This window comes from Dipodomys merriami, unplaced genomic scaffold (genome assembly GCF_024711535.1).
Source record: "Dipodomys merriami isolate MVZ:Mamm:240054 unplaced genomic scaffold, mDipMer1.0.p SCAF_151, whole genome shotgun sequence".
Taxonomy (NCBI): domain Eukaryota; kingdom Metazoa; phylum Chordata; class Mammalia; order Rodentia; family Heteromyidae; genus Dipodomys; species Dipodomys merriami.
The window spans coordinates 1757588-1775223 of NW_027202838.1; the positions used below are offsets into that span (position 1 = coordinate 1757588).

General features: G+C 41.5%; 1 long non-coding RNA gene across 5 annotated transcripts in view; it reads left to right on the plus strand.

Moving 5' to 3' along the window:
- The first annotated feature begins 658 nt into the window (after nt 1-658).
- Nucleotides 659-17636, plus strand: part of LOC138827144 (uncharacterized) — a 32886-nt gene continuing 15908 nt past the window's right edge. For 2 of the 5 annotated variants that reach the window (XR_011371993.1, XR_011371995.1), the window contains exons 1-3: nt 659-878; nt 1239-1314; nt 3236-3356. This is a non-coding gene — a long non-coding RNA (uncharacterized lncRNA). Of the gene's footprint in view, nt 879-954; nt 1041-1238; nt 1315-3235; nt 3357-6766; nt 6931-7934; nt 8216-17636 lie in introns of those variants that run through there. The other 3 variants (XR_011371996.1, XR_011371994.1, XR_011371997.1) reach the window with 3 other exon arrangements.

Sequence of the window (17636 nt, forward strand, 5' to 3'; positions counted from 1 at the left end):
GTCCTCTTTGATGCATAGCTTATTATCATTGGCAACCAAAACTCGATGGAGTCTCTGTCACTTTCTTAATGTCCCTGGCTGTGTAGGTTTCACCTTGGGTGTCCCCACAAGGTTTGGGGGAAGAGGAGATGGGGGATTCTGGAAAGGTGATGACATGTCCAGTCTATTTTGGCTCCACAAATCTCCTGGAGCCTGGTGTCTGGGCTGAGGGTGATGTGGCTATTTCTGTCTGAGCACAGGAGATTCACTGGCTGAGGCTTCCACGTCCCTATTTCTGGCTGCATCCTGATTGCTGTGTCACTAGGTGGGGAGGCGGGGGGACTGTGACATCACAGCTTCTTTCCAAAGCCTGACACTGTAAGTGACTCATATTGAGAGCACAAGTGATGGCTGTCGGCCTGGCTTAGTACAGCAGACTTCGGGAGTCACCCATTACTTGTGTGATGAAGGCAATTAGATACCAGGAGAATTGGAAATGACCTTCACTGTCCCCACCCTTATGAGTGTGAAAGTCCTGGCTGAAGGTAGTGTGGGGGCGTCTCCAAGGAGCTATGAACTCATAACCCTCGGAGGTAAGATGTATCACAATGCGTTACATCACAGTAAGAGCATACGTAGGCACATTTTAACTCACTTCCCAAGATGCCTGGAGGGAAGGGGCAATGGGTTGGACCGTGGCTTTTTGAAAGTCACCAAGGATCAAGGTTTTTTGTCCCATCTTGTTAGAAATCAAGGATGGGGCTAGGTGCTGGTGGCTCATGCCTGTAACCCAAGCTGCTCAGGAGCCTGAGATCTGAGTATTATGGTTTGAAACCAGCCTGGGCAGGACAGTCCAGAGACTCTTCTCACCAATTAACCAGCAGCAACTAGGAGTGGAGGTAGGGCTCAAGGGGTAGAGGGCTAGCCTTGAGCAAAAGAAAAACCAGTGAGAGAGCAAGTCCTGAGTTCAAGCTTCCAGTTCCAGCATGAAAGGAATGAAGGAAGAAGGAGGAAGAAAGGGAGGGAGAAAGGAAGACAAGAAGGAAGAAGATAAGAAAGAGGTGGAGAAAGGGAGAGAAAGAAGGAGAGGAAGGAAGGGAGGGAGGGAGGGAGGGAGAAAGAAAGACATAAGTGATGGTTTGATTAGGCTTTTATATTTATTATTTTTATTTTTTATTTCATTTTATAGTTATATATTAACATATTTTATATTATTTATGATTATTATTTTTATTATGTTTGTTATTATTTTCTCCTAGGAGATGATCAAGAGCGAGAAGAAAATGATGAAGAAAAACATTGCTTTTTTAATGCATCTCTCCCCATTGAATCAAGGTAGAAATCTTCTCCAAACCCAGAAAACATTCCCTCAGCTCTCATTGGTCAGGACAGAACTGCATATCCATCCCTGGACCAATCACTGGCAGATTTGCAACACCTTTAATTAACCTACTGTGAGTCATGTCTTGGAGCTGGAATCACTGTTCTCTGGACCAGAAACATGTCCATAAGAAGGAATGACCATTAATGGCAGGCGATCAGCCATGTCTGTCCCTTGCTGAACGGTTGCAAAATTTGGTTATTATTTTTGTGCCAGTACTGGGGCTTGCACTCAACATCTTACACTTTGGCTTGGCTTTTTCCACTCAAGGCCAGTGCTCTTTTGGCAGGTTCTTTGGAGATAAGGGTCTTGAGGATTCGTTTGCCCAGACTGGCTTCAAACCACAATCCACAGATTTCAAGCCTCCTAAGTAGCCGGGATTACAAGCCTGAGCTACTGATACCTGGCTGCAAAATACTTGTGTTGGGGCTCAAACCCAGGGCTTTGTAGATGCTAGACAAGTGCTCTGAGACTCTGCTACAGCCCCAGTCCTCCAGGGATTTTTGAGATAAGGTCTTTCTCTGTAGCTCAGGCTAGCCTTGAACTTACTGTGCTACCCAGAATGGCCTCAACCTCCCCAAGTGCTAGGCTTTCAAGTTTGCAATATGAATTACCATGCCAACCGGACACTGTCTCTTAATGATATGTCTCCACAGTCACCGGTTCCAGCTCTGCTCTGATGACTCATTCAGAATAAACACAACAGGCTTCCATACACGAACTTAAAACACATCTGAAGTGGACCGTTCTGTGAAAAGTCTTTTCTGCTTAATGTAGTGCAAAGCTCCAGAGTCAGCCTGTCTGGGTTCAATGCCCTGCTCTACTATTTACTGGTTAAGTGACTCTGGGAAAATGTCTTTAGCCTCTCTGAATCAACTTGACTTTCTGGGCAACAAAGATAACAGTGCTTACCGCTCAGGGTTCTTTGTAAAAATGTATTACGTTCATATGCATAAAATACTTAGAAAAACAACTGTCACAGGATTGGTGACATTTAGATGTCTATTGTTATAACATGATCATTTAAAAACTGTTTTGTTGCTTTCTTCCAGCAGCATTCTATGCTTCTGTATCTCTGTTGGAAAGTAGAAATAGGATGCCGGGCAATGGTAGTTCACATCTGTAATCCTAGATTTGTAGTCAGATCCCAGGAGACTGAAATCTGAGGATCACAAGTTCAAAGCTACCCTGGGAAGACAAAAAAAAAATCCAAGGGAATCTAATCTCCAATTAACTAGCAAAAGCTGGAAGTGGAGCAAAAAGCCAAAGAGGAACCCAAGGCCCAGAGTTCAAGGCCCAGTACCAGAACAACAACAATAATGTACGTAGAAATAGGAACTTAAATCAGGTCCACTACCCTGGGACTCACTAGTTGATCGGAATGTGTGTCTGCAACTTCCTGTTCTTCATGTGGAAAACTAACCCGGTGTCTGAGTACCTGGGTAAAAGAGAACAGGGAGAGGGTGACAAGCATGCACAGAAAGAGGCAGGACAGAGATGGAAAAGAGTAGAGGGAAAGTCAACCAACCCCAGGGCTCTGGGTCAGATATCTGTGTAGCCAGAGGCTGGACCCAGCTTTGGATCACTCTCGATCTTCTTCCAGCCCTGAATATAACATATAATTTTAAATCACTTTGTATCATCAAACCCCATAAGCAAGGAGGCCTTTTGCCATTTTGCATACAACATGAATGAAATAAACAATGTACCCCATGCCATTATGAACTATAGACTCTGTAACCCAAATATAAAATAGGGAAGGGAGGGATTTGGTTCACGAGGGGACTGCCACTCTAGCATCCTTTAATCCAAGCTCTATTCCTGGCTGCTTTATTAATTTATTAAGGAAGTGATCTCCTGTATGTGTTCCTTCAGTCAGCAGATATCCATTGAGAACTCTATGCCGGACTTTCAGGCTTACACACTGAAGACATGATCACAAACAAGATAGACCCAGGTCCCTCCAGTCAGGAAAAGGAGAAAGAAAAAAGAGAAGGTAATGAGGTAGTTTTGTAGTTTCAGTTCTTTGTAACTATGACAATGGTTGAGGCCCATGAGCCATGGATTGGAAAATGTCTGATGGTAAATTCAATCAGATAGGCAGAGTAAGCGTCCTACCACACAGCACACTGACTGCAAGTTGGGGCAACTTATTATGTATTTATATGAAGCATTAGAATAGTTCAAGGGCCTTGAACACAAGGCCATGAAAAACACAGAAATGCGAATTACCCTGATTTGGTCGTTGTATATATCAGTTACATCACTGAAGTGCACCGATTATCATGTATCATTTATTATATGTGTCACCGTGTCATATGTCAGTTAAAAACAAAATTGTCAGGCGCTGGTGGCTCACACTTGGAATCCCAGCTACTCAGAAGGCTGAGATCTGAGGCTCATGATTTGAAGCCAGCCTGGGCAGGAAAGTCAATGTGACTCTTATCACCAATAAACTACTTAGAAAAAGCCAGAAGTGGCACTGTGGTGCAAATGGTACAGCACTAACTTTGAGCATAAAGAGGCTCAGGGACAGTATCCAGGCCCTGAGTTCAAGCCCCAGGATTGGCAAAAAAAAAAAAAAAAAAAAAAAAAAAGAAAAAAGAAAAAAAATACCAGGTGCTGGTGGCTCATGCTTATAATCCTAGCTACTCAAGAAGCTGAGGTCTGAGGATCACAGTTCAAAGTCAACCTAGGCAGGGGCTGGGAAGGTGGCTCAGTGGTAGAGTGCTTGCCTTGCAAGCCTGAGGCCCTGGGTTCGATTCCTCAGCACCATATAAGCAAAAAGAAAAAAGCCGGAAGTGGCGCTTTGGCTCAAGTGGTAGAGCGCTAGCCTTGAGCTGAAGAGCTGAGGGACAGCGCCCAGGCCCAGAGTTCAGGCTCCACAACTGGAAAAAAAAAAAAAAAAAAAAGCCAACCTAGGCAGAAAAATCCATGAGCGTTTTAACTCCAATTAACCATCAAAAAGACTAGAAGTGGAAATGTGGCTCAAGGGGTAGAGATCATTAGCCTCAAATAGCAAAAGCCAAATGCAAGTGTGAGGCCCTGCGTTCAAGCCCCGGCCCTGACAGTCAATAAATAAATAAGACAAAATGAAAAAAAAATAAAGAAAAAGGAAAACGCTGAAAGGAAATGTTTGTCTCTTCTAAAACTTCTGTGTTCTGAGCTGACTCTGGACCTCTGAGCCATGTGTGTCATGATTTTGGTTGAATTCCTTCCCACTCCCTGTGTACAAAGTTCAAGACCTACTTCAGTACCATTCTCGGATGTTGATGACACTGATTTTTCTTCTGTTTTGCATCTCTGAGCATCACCAATGTCCATTCAAATGGAGCCAGTTATAAAACAAATGTAGAAACACTGGCATGGAAATCAGGGTGATCTTTCTCAACAGACAGACCCCTGGGAGATACAGCCCTTGCCAGGAAACCGTGTCTCCTTCTGGAACTTGGTCAAATGCGTCACTCTCTCAGAAGCATCTTGGGGTTAGCAGCTTGCAAATTCTCTTCCCCTAGCAAAGAGCACATGACACCAGCATGCCAGCCGGAGTGACAGAATGGGGTTAGGATGTGGAAAGAGTGACAGGGTAGTGGGTAGTGGATTTTTTTTTTCCATTTGCAACTCGGCAGAAGAGCAAATGGCAAGGAGCCAGTGCAGGGGTCTAAAGTCTAAGGAGAGACTCAGTCAAGAAGCTCAGACTTGGGATCAAGCCTCGCTGTTCAATTTCTATCTAGTTCCCTACCATGATTGTCTCTGGCCCTCATTCAGGTTCTACTTAGGGAAAACAGACATGAAACGACTTTTTCTAACCCCACGGATTCTATGAACAGGAGGAGGCATATTTGAGATTCGGTGTGCTAAAGTAAGAAAATGATTAAAGATAATTCTATTTCTCAGAAAGGAGATGGCTGAAATGTTACCTACGTGGACCACATTGGGTAAAGAGCCTATCACAGAGATAAATCATTATCTCACAGGACTGCTCTGATAATTCGTGCCAAAAGACTTTGTAAAATCAGTAAACAAAACAAATGCAAGGAAGTAATATAATTAAAATGATTGTCTAAAATGGGATTGCATGAAGCTGCAGAGCTTCTGCATGGCAAAGGACATAGCTAGCAAGATCAATAGAAAGCCCACGGATTGGGAGAAGATCTTCACTAGCCATACAACGGACAAGGGTCTCATATCTAAAATATACCTGGAACTCAAAAAATTAAATCCCTCAACAACAAATCCTCAAAGAATCAACTAACTGATAAATAAGTGGGCTAAAGACTTGCAGAGAAACTTCTCTGAAGAGGAAAGAATGGCCAATAGACACATGAAGAAATGCTCAAACTCTCTAGCCATAAAAGAAATGCAAATCAAAACAACATTGAGATTCCACCTCACCCCAGTTAGAATGGCTATAATCAAGAACTCTAATAACAGCAGATGCTGGAGGAGATGTGGACAGAAGGGAACCTTACTGCATTGTTGGTGGTTGTGTAAACTTGTTCAACTACTTTGGAAAGTAGCATGGAGGTTCCTCAAAAGACTCCACATAGAGCTCCCCTATAACCCAGCAATACCACTTTTGGGCATTTACCCGAATGATCACAAACAAGACCACACTAAAGCTACCAGCACAACTATGTTTATTGCAGCATTATTTACCATAGCTAAGATATGGAACCAACCCAGATGCCCCTCAGTAGATGAATGGATCAAGAAAATGTGGTATATCTACACAATGGAATTCTATGCCTCCATCAGAAAGAATGACATTGCCCCATTTGTTAGAAATGGAAAGGCTTGGAAAAAATTATATTAAGTGAAGTAAGCCCTCCCTATGTCTGGGACAAGCAGAAAAGGTCAGATAAGATGATGTTAAGTGAAATGAACCCTAAAATAGGGATACAAGTGTTTTTTTTTCCTTTCTTGCTATTGTTTCTAACATTTATAAGATGATTTCTTTGTTGCCTTGTATGTCCCTCCCTCACGGTATAATCCCTGTTTTCACTGTATTTTATGTTGGTACAATTTGGGGATGGGAAGGGAAAAAACAAATTGTTTAAATAGGGATACAGGTGGACCCATTGCAACAACGAGATGTACAAGACACTATGTTGAAAAAAGAACTTTACAACTTAGGTGGGGATGGGGGAATGTAGTTGAGGTGGGAGGGAAGGGATGGTAGGGGAAAAACAAAGGAGGAAGCAACAATGCTTGATAAGAAATGTACTCATTTCCTTGCTCGTATAACTGTAACCCCTCTGTACAGTATTTTCACAATAAAAAACATTTTTAAAAAAGATGATATTAAGTGAAATGAACCCCAAGATAGGGACATAACTATTTTTTTCTTTCTTGCTATTGTTTTTAATGTATTTATAATGTATTACATGATTTTTTTCTTTGTAGGTTCTTCCCCCACAGTATAACCCCTGTCTTCACTGTATTTGATGTTGGTGCCCTGCATCTTGTATATACATTTCTCTTTGGGGAGGGGAAGGGAAAAAAACAAAATGCTTAAGTAGGGATATAGGTTGATCCTTTGTAACAATGAGATGCACAAGACGCTATGTTGAAAAGGAACTTTACAGCTTGTGGGGAGGGAGGAATTGGGGAGGTGGGGAAGGGAGGGATGGTAGGGGAGAAACAAAGGAGGGGGTAACAATGCTCGATAGAAAATGTACTCATTACCTTACTCATGTAACTGTAACCCCTCTGTACACTATTTTTACAATAAAAACATTAAAAAAAGAAAAAAAAGATTGTCTAATATTTCTGGGGATTGTGATCCTAATAATTATCAAATGCTCATTATTCTTGAGGGGTTGGATTCATAAATGACCATTGAAGGTACTTGACAAGTCACATAAAATAAAACATATATTTAATTTTATATATGTATTACATCATATCTGTTATATATTCCATTTTTATATATTACATATTACAGATATTTTATATATGTATTATATATTATATTACATTATATATTGTATCATATATAACATATTACTGTTATATACAATATGCATAATATGTATTATCTATTGTGTTATATAATATATTATGCATATATTTTATTATATGTATGATATATTATACTATATAATATACTCTGCTATAAATAATATATTCTATATTATACATAATAATAGATTATATTATATATAATTATGTTTATGTATATACTGTACCTGCACTGGGCCTGGAACTCAAGGTCTTATGCTCTTGCTTAGCTTTATTGCTCAAGGCTGGTGCTCTACCACCTGAGCCATACTTCCACTTCTTGCTTTTTGCCAGTTAACTGGAGATAAAGAGGCTCATGGATTTATCTTCCTGAGTAGTGAGCATTATAGGTGTGAGCTACCTGAATACCCATCTGTTCACTAGCTGATATTAATTGAAAAGGATCGTATCTGATTCTTGTTATGAGAAAATGGAGGAAAAACTATAAATCTGTATCACACTAAAGTCAAGTGGCGCTAAAATAATAATTGAAGAGGATGATGGAAAGTAATAAATGTGAAGTCACAGGTAAAGAATGACTTCAGACTGGTGTCATTATTCTGTTTGGCAGCTATGAAGACTGTGCTGATGAAGATGAAGGACTTGCCCGCTACCCATGAGATTGTAGAAAGAAAAAAAATGTGGGAAGAAAATGGACTGAAGATTTTCTTGCCTTAAAACCAGGACTGTCTTACTAGGTGCCTGCGACTCACGCCTGTAATCTCAGCTACTCAGGAGGTGGAGATCTGAGGACTGAGGTTCAAAGCCAGCCTGGACGAGAAAGTCCATGAGACTCTTATCCCCAATTAACCACCAAAAGCCAGAAGTGGAGCTGTGGTTTCAGTGGTAGAGTCCCACCCTCAACCAAAAAACAAACAACAAACAAACCTAAAAAGACAATGTCCAGGCCCTGAATTCAAGCCCCGGTACCAACAAAAAATTTAATTTAATTTAATTGGATAATTCAAAAATAAAATATATTCAGAGGTAATCTAATGTTATATATTTTACCGTAATAATAAAAAGAGTACGGATCTTTCTATATGCCAACTTACTAGCAGTAGTTTCTGTCTTGAATTATGGTCCAATGCCCATTGGTAATTTCTTTTTAATCTAACCTTCTTGGTAACAGTTTAAAACCACATTACTATGCTTTCACAATTAAAAATCACAAATGATCAGCACCAGAGAAATCCTTAGAGGTAGGCTAACCATTTTCTAAGTGAGAACCCTGGCAAAAGATTTAAATAAGACCTTGTAACCAAGGGATACATTAAGTAGTAATTGATCTTCTGTTTCTAGACAGCATTTGGCATGCAGAAGTTGTGTGGAACCTAAAACTTCGTTGCAAATCAAACCATCTAGGCACAAAGAATAGGATTACTGGTTTTTAGCAGAACTACTGAACCCCACATTTTGGGGGGACAGGAAGAAACAAGAAAGAAAGAGAGGGAAGGAAGGAAGGAAGGAAGGAAGGAAGGAAGGAAGGAAGGAAGGAAGGAAGGAAGGAAGGAAGGGAGGGAAAGGAAGGGAAGGGAGGGAAGGGAAGAGAAGGGAGGGAGGGGGGAGGGTGGGAAGGAGGGAAAGGGGGAGACAAAGAGGCAGAAAAACAGAGAAAGAAAAAGAAAGAGAAAGAAAGAAAGAAAGAAAGAAAGAAAGAAAGAAAGAAAGAAAGAAAGAAAGAAGAAAGAAAAAAGAAAGAAAGAAAAGGAAGGAAGGAAGGAAGGAAGGAAGGAAGGAAGGAAGGAAGGGAGGGAAAGGAAGGGAAGGGAAGGGAGGGAAGGGAAGAGAAGGGAGGGAGGGGGAGGGTGGGAAGGAGGGAAAGGGGGAGACAAAGATGCAGAAAAACAGAGAAAGAAAAAGAAAGAGAAAGAAAGAAAGAAAGAAAGAAAGAAAGGAAGGAAGGAAGGAAGGAAGGAAGGAAGGAAGGAAGGAAGGGAGGAAAGAAAGATAGAAGGGAGGGAAGGAAGGAAGGAAGGAAAGAAGGAAAGGAGGGAGGGAGGGAGGGAGGAAGGAAGAAGAAAGAGGGAGGGAAGAAGGAGGGAAGGAAGGAAGAAAGGAAGGAAAGAAAAGGAAGAAAAAGAGAAAGTAAACAAGCAAAGCTTGTTTCAAAGTCTTGCAGATTTAAGTGACTGGAATGATATATACTTTGACACATTAATTTATAGAATGTGGAGAAAACATGTTCATCCTTCACAAAATGTGCATTTCATCTGGATGGAATGAATGAATATAGGTAAATCATGTAGCATATAAATAGTTCACAGGGAACACACAATGACAAACAAGGATTGCCTTCCTTTGTCCCTTCTATTCCTAGCCTACTAAGATCCTAAATAATCAACTACTATAAAGCTTAAATTTAGAGCAGGAGGAATTTCAGGATATAGTATCTGTGTAGTAACTGCACTCTGTGGCAATCGAACCCTAAAGAACCAGATTGGTGTGATGTCTTAATGTAGACAGCCCTGGGTAGAGAGGGAAAAGAGAGTTCAGATAAGACTTGGGAATTAACAGCAAGTAGATCCAGGTGCTGGTGGCTGACACCTATAATCCCAGCTACTCAGGAGACTAAGATCTTTCCAGCTCTAGGCAGGAGACTTATTTCCAGTTAACCACCAAAACCAAAACCAAAACCAAACAACAATAACAAAAACAAAAATTGAAGTGGATCTATGGCTCAGGTATTACAGTGTCAGCCTAGAGAGGGAAAAAAAAAAACCCAATGACAGTGCCTAGGCCCTGAATTCAAACCCCAGAACTGGCATGTTCATGTGTGTGTATTTGTATTGATCAAAGGAAGGGAACTTCCATCAGTTAAGAAGTGAAAAGAGAATAAATTCTAGAATCAGATGGATGTGATGTAATTTATAGGTCATGCCAACATGGACAAAGCAATTTGACTTCCAGGAGTTTTTGTTGTTGTTGCGCTAATCCTGGGACTTGAACTCAGAGCCTTGGCTCTGTCCTTCAGCTTTTTTTTTTAAATCAGTTGTGGGGCTTGAACTCGGCCTGGGTGCTGTCCCTCAGCATTTCAGCTCAAGGCGAGCGCTCTGTCACTTGAGCTACAGCGCCACTTCGTTTTCTGGTGGTTTATTGGGGATAAGAGTCTTATGGACTTTCCTGCCTGGGTTGGCTTTGAACCATGATCCTCAGATCTCCTGAGTAGCTAGGATTACAGGTGTGAGCCACCAGCACCTGGCTTCCTTCCGTTTTTTATCTTACGTCTAGCACTCTATTACGAAGCTACAGCTCTGCTTCCAGATTTTTGGTGTTTAACTGGAGATGAGAGTCTCACGGTCTTTCCTGCCTGGGAAGGCTTTGAACCGTGATTCTGATACCTCAGCCACCTGGTAGCTAGGATTACAGGTATGAACCACCAGCACCCAGCTGTGAGTTTTATGTTGTCCTAAACATGGAGACAATATCTGTTTTTTCAAAATTATGAAGGGACTTGGAAAAAGGTGCACAGAGTCTTGAGAATAATACTTAATAAGTCTTCCCCAAATATTAGCTATTTGAGGAAGCAAAAACATTCCAGGTTGACCATTTGGAATGTCCCCTAGCTCTTGTTTCTCAGCCCTGAAGATGCTTATGGGAAGGAGCATGGAGCTGAGATTTATCTCTCCTGTTCGAGAAAGGATGTTCACTTGGAGTGAACACAAATTTGGTGTCACTCACTCCATCTTAAATGCTGAGACTTCATCTCCTGAAACCAGGATGAATGAATTCTTTTAGAGTCCCCTACAAGTTCTTCTTGATAAATGAGGATTTCTGGAATCTGAGCATTGGTGATCTAACTCAGGAAAGGTTGAGAAGAAAAGAAGGGGTGGGGGGAATTTACACAGGTTGGGGTGAAGCCAGCAATGGATACGATTGAAAATCGAGGGGGAAGTTTGACTCCCAGAGAAAATTAAAATGACATAGCTTGATGTGACCAAAACCCTTGAGCAAGTACTGTTTGATAATTTTTGCTTCCCTGCACCAAAAATATTGGAACTCTTCTATTGCTATTTTTAAATACACTTATTGTTGTTATTAAGGTGTGGTACAAGCTGTACAGGTGATGTGTACATTTCTTTTTGAAGAATGTGATCCCTTCCTTTGCTTTTATTGTTCCCCGCCCCCCAGCCTCTTCTTCCTTTTTTCTTTCTTTCTCCACCTTTTCTCTTCTCCCTCTCTAGTTCCAGGGCCATTTTCTTCTATCTACACTTCAAGATGCCCAAATGATGAGTTGGAAGGAATGACCTGCCAGCTTTTCCTTCCCTGTTTCTCTGGATGTCCTTCCAGATCCTTGGAGAGAAAGAACCAAATAAACCTAAGCTATTATTATCACCAAGTTGCCACTGAATACAAGGCATATTGCTGGTGCCAAATAAATAATTCCCCTTGGCAAGACCACAGAGCAAAAGTGTGACCAGCCTGCAGGCTGGTTATGCTGAGATAGACCTTTTAGAAGGAGCCATATATCAAAAATAATGGCTGAAGATGTCAACACAGAACCCATGTCCTTTCAAGTGGATGGTTTTTAAAAAAAAAAATCAGAATTTCTGGAGGCATAGATGATAATAACCATCCAGTCTCTTCCTTGAAAGAATTCAGGTTGGAGGCTGTGAACTAGTGGCTCAAGAGGCTGAGATCTAGCCGGGCGCCGGTGGCTCACGCCTGTAATCCTAGCTACTCAGGAGGCTGAGATCTGAGAATCGCCGTTCAAAGCCAGCCCGGGCAGGAAAGACCGTGAGACTCCTATCTCCAATAAACCACTAGAAAACCGGAAGTGGCACTGTAGCTCAAGTGGTAGAGTGCTAGCCTTGAGCTGAAGAGCTGAGGGACAGCACCCAGGCCCAGAGTTCAAGCCCCATGACCGACAAAAAAAAAAAAGAGGCTGAGATCTAGGCACTGAGGCCTAAAGCAAGCCCAGGCAGATAACTCTGAGAGACTTTTATCTCCAACTAAGTAGCAAAGAGCTGGAAGCGAAGCTCAAGTTGTAGAGTGCCAGCCTTGATAAAAAAAAGAAAAAGCTACATCTCATCAGCATCTAAGATAATATTTATTGACTTATGAAAATGAACTCCCAGAAATGGAAACAAGAGGTTTTTCTTTTCTTTTTGTCTTGTTGGTTCGTTTATCTATTTTTCGGGGAGTAAAAGGGGCACAGTAGGTGAAGACAGGAGGGAAAAACTAAGAGAGAGCATGAGGAAGGGGTGACATTGTCCAAAAAGAAATATACTCTTTACCTGACTTCTGTAACTGGAACACATCTGTAAATCACCTTTACAACAACAATCATTTTAAAAAGCTGAACACCACTTAATATAATTTCACTTAATATAATTTTTTCCAAGTTTTTCCATTTCCTAACAAATGGGGCAATGTCATTCTTTCTGATGGAGGCATAGAATTCCATTGTGTCTATATACCACATTTTCTTGATCCATTCATCTACTGAGGGGCATCTGGGTTGGTTCCATATCTTAGCTATGGTAAATAATGCTGCAATAAACATAGTTGTGCTGGTAGCTTTAGTGTGGTCTTGTTTGTAAACATTTGGGTAAATGCCCAAAAGTGGTATTGCTGGGTCATAGGAGAGTTCTATGTGAAGTCTTTATTAAGTGAAGTAAGCCAGGCCCAAAGAAACATAGGTCCCATGGTTTCCCTTGTTTGTAATATCTAGTATATGTATGAGTCAAGCGGAAAAGGTCAGATAATGTGATGTCAGGAAAATGAACCCTTAGATGTGTATTTTAATGTTTTTTTTCTTTCATGCATGTGTTTCTAACGCACTTATAAGATTATCTCTTTGTTGCTTTGTATGTCCCTCCCCCACAGTATAACCCCTGCTTTCACTATATTTGATGTCAGTATAACTTGTGGAGGAGATGGGGAAAAACCAGTTGTTTAAGGATACAGGCGGACCTGTTGCAAAAATGAGAAGTACAAGTTGTCATGTCCAAAACGAGCTTTACGGGGGGGGGGGGGGGGGAGGAGAAGGATTGGGATTGGGGGAGAGGGGGGAGGCTGGGAAGGGATGTGAAGGGTAAACAAAGGAGGAGGCTGCAATGCTTGGTAAGAAATGTACGCATTATCCTGCCCATGTAATTGTAACTCCTCTGTACAGTATGTTCACAAATAAAATTAAATTAAATTAAAAAAAAAAAAGCTGAACACCAGTGTAAGGTCCCGAGTTCGATCCCCAGGACGGAAGAAGAAGGAGGAAGGGGAGGGAGATGGGGAGGAGGAAGGGAGAGGGAAAGGGAGGAGGAGGGGTGGGAGGAGTGGGAAGAGAAGGAAGTGAATCCAGATTTCATTCTGTTAACTTTAAGACACACAATTAGCAACAATAGGCGGATGTCAGCCTTTATTTACTTTGGTTTTGTTATCTTCAGTTACAGGTAAAACCTGTGGTAGTAGGTAAGTGGAACACTAACATGGGAAATGTCTGATACTGGTGTTTATACATACTATCATTCTGAGCACAATTACATACCTGTGTGGTAGGCTTTGCCTAACCATTCAACATGCATTCACATGCATTTAACATGCAACTCTCCTACGAAGTTCATTATTATTACCCTCATCTACTGCTGGGAAAATGGAGGGCACACTATGTTAACACTTCCTTGGGCCACCTTGGTGGTTAAGTGGATCATACTGACTTCAGTTTGACTTAAGGCACAAGCTTTACCATTATTCTAAAATGACAGAGGATGTGGCTCAGTGGTAGAGTTCTCTCATGAAGCAGACACAGAGCTACAGAGCTCTGTGTTCAATCCCCAGTGATGGAAAATTAGTTAATTAATTAAAATTTAAAAAATAATCAATTAAAACTGCCTTGTTTGTAAAGGAAATGTTTATTAAGCCAGTGAGGATTGTAATGGTCGCAGAGGAGATATTTCAACAACCTTGGAGGAAATTGTTTTGCAAATATTCCCACACCGTTTAGAAGCAGACACTTATATTTTTAATTATATACTAATTCTGTGTCATTTCCTATCCGCTATTGAAATGAAATGAACAAAGCATGTCCACCAGGTAACACTTAGACTGGTTATAGTAGGTAATATGAAATCATATGTTTTTATATTTCCTAATTTGGTCCATCTTCTCACTTAGTATGAAAATGTTCTCCAGAGTCTTAGAGACGCTGGGTGCTAGTGGCTCATGCATTTAACCCTAGCTACTCAGGAGGCTGAGCTCTGAGGATGAAGGTTCAAAGCCAGCCCAGGCAGGAAAGTCTATGAGACTCTTATCCCCAACGTAAGCAACAAAAAGCCAGAAGTGGAGCTGTAGCTCAAGTGATTAGAGTACCAGCCTTGAGTCTAAAAAGGTGAACAGGAGTCATGAATGCAAACCTCTGAATCAAGCCCCAGAGCTAGCATAGACACAGGCATAAAAAACATCTTAGAGAAAGGAGAACCCTACAATTCAATGGACTGAACTGCTGAACAGCTCAGCAAAGCCCTTTTCGTACCCAGAGCAGAGCTCTATTTGGAGCAGCTAGCCACAGATTCACCAGACCTTATAGCATCTTACTTCCAAACTTCTATGCAACCAGTAGTTCCAGCCTAGAAAAACAAAGAGTTATCACCCAGGGAAATACTGAGTCTTCCTTGTTAGGCAAATCAAAGGGAATTTGTGCTTACTGAAGGAATTTGTGTTAGGAAAAGAGGGTCAGACCTAAAATATCTAGTCTATTCTCACTCATCTCAGATCTGCCACTAAAACAGCAGAGCCTAGGCAAGTATTTTTCCTTCCCCTAGGACTAGATCTGCCCATCAGAACAGCTGATTTGTTTGGGAGGTGCTTTGGGGATGAATATGAGAATAAAAGACACATAAAGAATGAATTCAAGCCAGGCATGGGTGGCTCACTCCTGTAATCCTAGCTACTCGGGAGGCTGAGATCTGAGGATCAGGGTTCGAAGCCAGCCTGGGCAGAAAAAATCCCTGTTAGATTCTTTTCTCCAATAAACCACTCCAAAACCAGAAGTGGGGCTATGGCTCAAGTGGTAGAGCTCTAGCCTTGAGCACAAAAGAGGCTCAGGGACAGCACCCAGGCTCTGAGTTCAAACCTCACAACCGACCAAAAAAGAAAAAAATGAGTTCGGTTTAACGCCCCTCCCCATGTGTGGTCAGCTGCCACATTTCAGGTTTCTTTGCTGTTGGAGAAAGTTGTTTTAGAATCATGAGCAGCACCATGGAGACTAAGACAGTGTAGGCTGTATGTTTATTAGCCTGTGCAGGTTTCATTAGGAAAGCACCCAAGGATTTCAGGGCCATGGGAGTCTAGGGCTCAAGAATCCTCAAATACCATCACTGGCAAAAACATAAAGATCACCTAGCTTCCTTAGGACATAGAAGATGCTTCCAATTAAGGAAGAAGTGGACACTTCTGGCTTACTGGAAGGGCAATTGGCACTTAGTAGGGTCTTTGTGGTGCCAAAAAGATGATACAAACCACCACCCACACTTGCTTTCTGTGGAGAAAAGCCAGGCTCTCCTCCTGGAACCCAATGCTTGAGAGAGTCGCGATCGCTTTGCTTTTGATCTGGCCTAGTTTTTAAAGGATGAATCAGCAGCTTTCCACCAGCAAGATAAAAAAGAAAAAGAAAAAAACACAGGCAACTCTGATGTACAATCCTCCTCTGTTGATACCATTCCCTGTGTGGGTGAGCGATGGCCGGTTAGGATGAGGAGTCCTTGCTAAAAGTCTGAGTTGGAAATGTGCGCTCCACATTTCCATTCATCATCCTTAGCTGCCATTTCGCCAAGAGCAACCGATTTTAGCCAGTTCCAATGGGTGCAGCCCAGCCTGTAATGGAAACATGGGAGATGAAGCTTACATGATCTACCTTGGCAAAGTTGGGGTTCCCCCTCTGTGGGACTTTTAAGTCACTAGCCATCTGTGGTAAGACATTTAATACAAACACTGTATTTGATGTTTAATATTTTATACAGACAGCTAGATACTCTGGTGTCACTGAATGCACATCATCTCTAAATATGGGAATTTTTAACTTTGAATAGGGAAAGAAGAGCTCCCTTTTAAGACAATTTCATTTTGACCTACATTCTTTTTTTTTTTTAATTTCTCTTTTCTTTCTTTTTATCAGTCGTGGGGCTTGCAGTCAGGGCCTGGGTGCTGTCTCTGAGCAATTTCTCTCATGGCTAGTGCTCTGCTACTTTGAGCCACAGCTCCAACTTCTGGTTTTCTGGTGGTTAATTGGATGTAAGAGGCTGAAGGACTTTTCTGCTTGGGCTGGCTTTGAGCTGTGATCCTCACATCTCAGCCTCCTGAATAGCTAGGATTACAGACATGAGCCACCAGCAACTGGCTTCAGTTGCTTTCTTATTATATATGCATGCTTATATCTGTTTCTTCATTTAATATATACTCAGTATAGCAAAGACCATGGTAAATACAAGAGCATTTAAAGACGCAGCTTCTGGCCACAGGGACCTCATAGTATATGTCTTAAGTTAGATGAGTGAACACACTAAACTATGATATCAACAATTACAGCTAGTTTTGTTCTTTCCATATTCAATTTGCCAGCAAGTCTGAAAGTCTTTTTTAAAAAATGTATTTTCAATTCTTACCCTTCTCTTAATACCTGCTACAAAAACCTCAGTGTAAACCTCTACAGTTTTACATCGCGACTACTAAAATTTTCTATTCTAGCTCCCCAAGTTTGTGATCATCCAAATCTTAGAGCTTACAGAAGAAGACACGGAGTTTCTTAAAACAAAGTAGATCATAGCTGCGAATGTGGCTTACCGGTAGAGTGCTTGCCTAGCATGAATGAAGCCCTGGGTTCAATTCCTCAGTACCACATAAACAGAAAAATCAGAAGTGGTGCTGTGTCTCAAATGGTAGAATGCTAATCTTGAGCAAAAAAAAAAAAAAAGCTCAGGGACAGCTCCCGGGTACTGAGTTCAAGCCCCAGGACCAGAAAAAAAAAAAGAGTAAATCATGTCACTTTTCTGCTTAAAATGACCTTCAATCCTAACTCATGAGAAGGCTGATATCTAAGGATTGAGGTTCAAAGCTAGCCCCGGCAGGGGAAATCTAAGAGGCTCTTTTCCAGTGAACCTGCAAAATGCCAGAAATGGAGCTGTGGCTCAAGTGGTAGAGTAGCAGCCTTGAGTTTGAGGGAAAAAAAGCTAAGGGACAGTGTCCAAGTCCTGAGTTCAAGCCCCCGATTCAGCACAAGGAGAGAGAGACAGAGAGAAACAGAGAAAGAGTATTAGAGGATTCGTGGATTTGTGGTCCA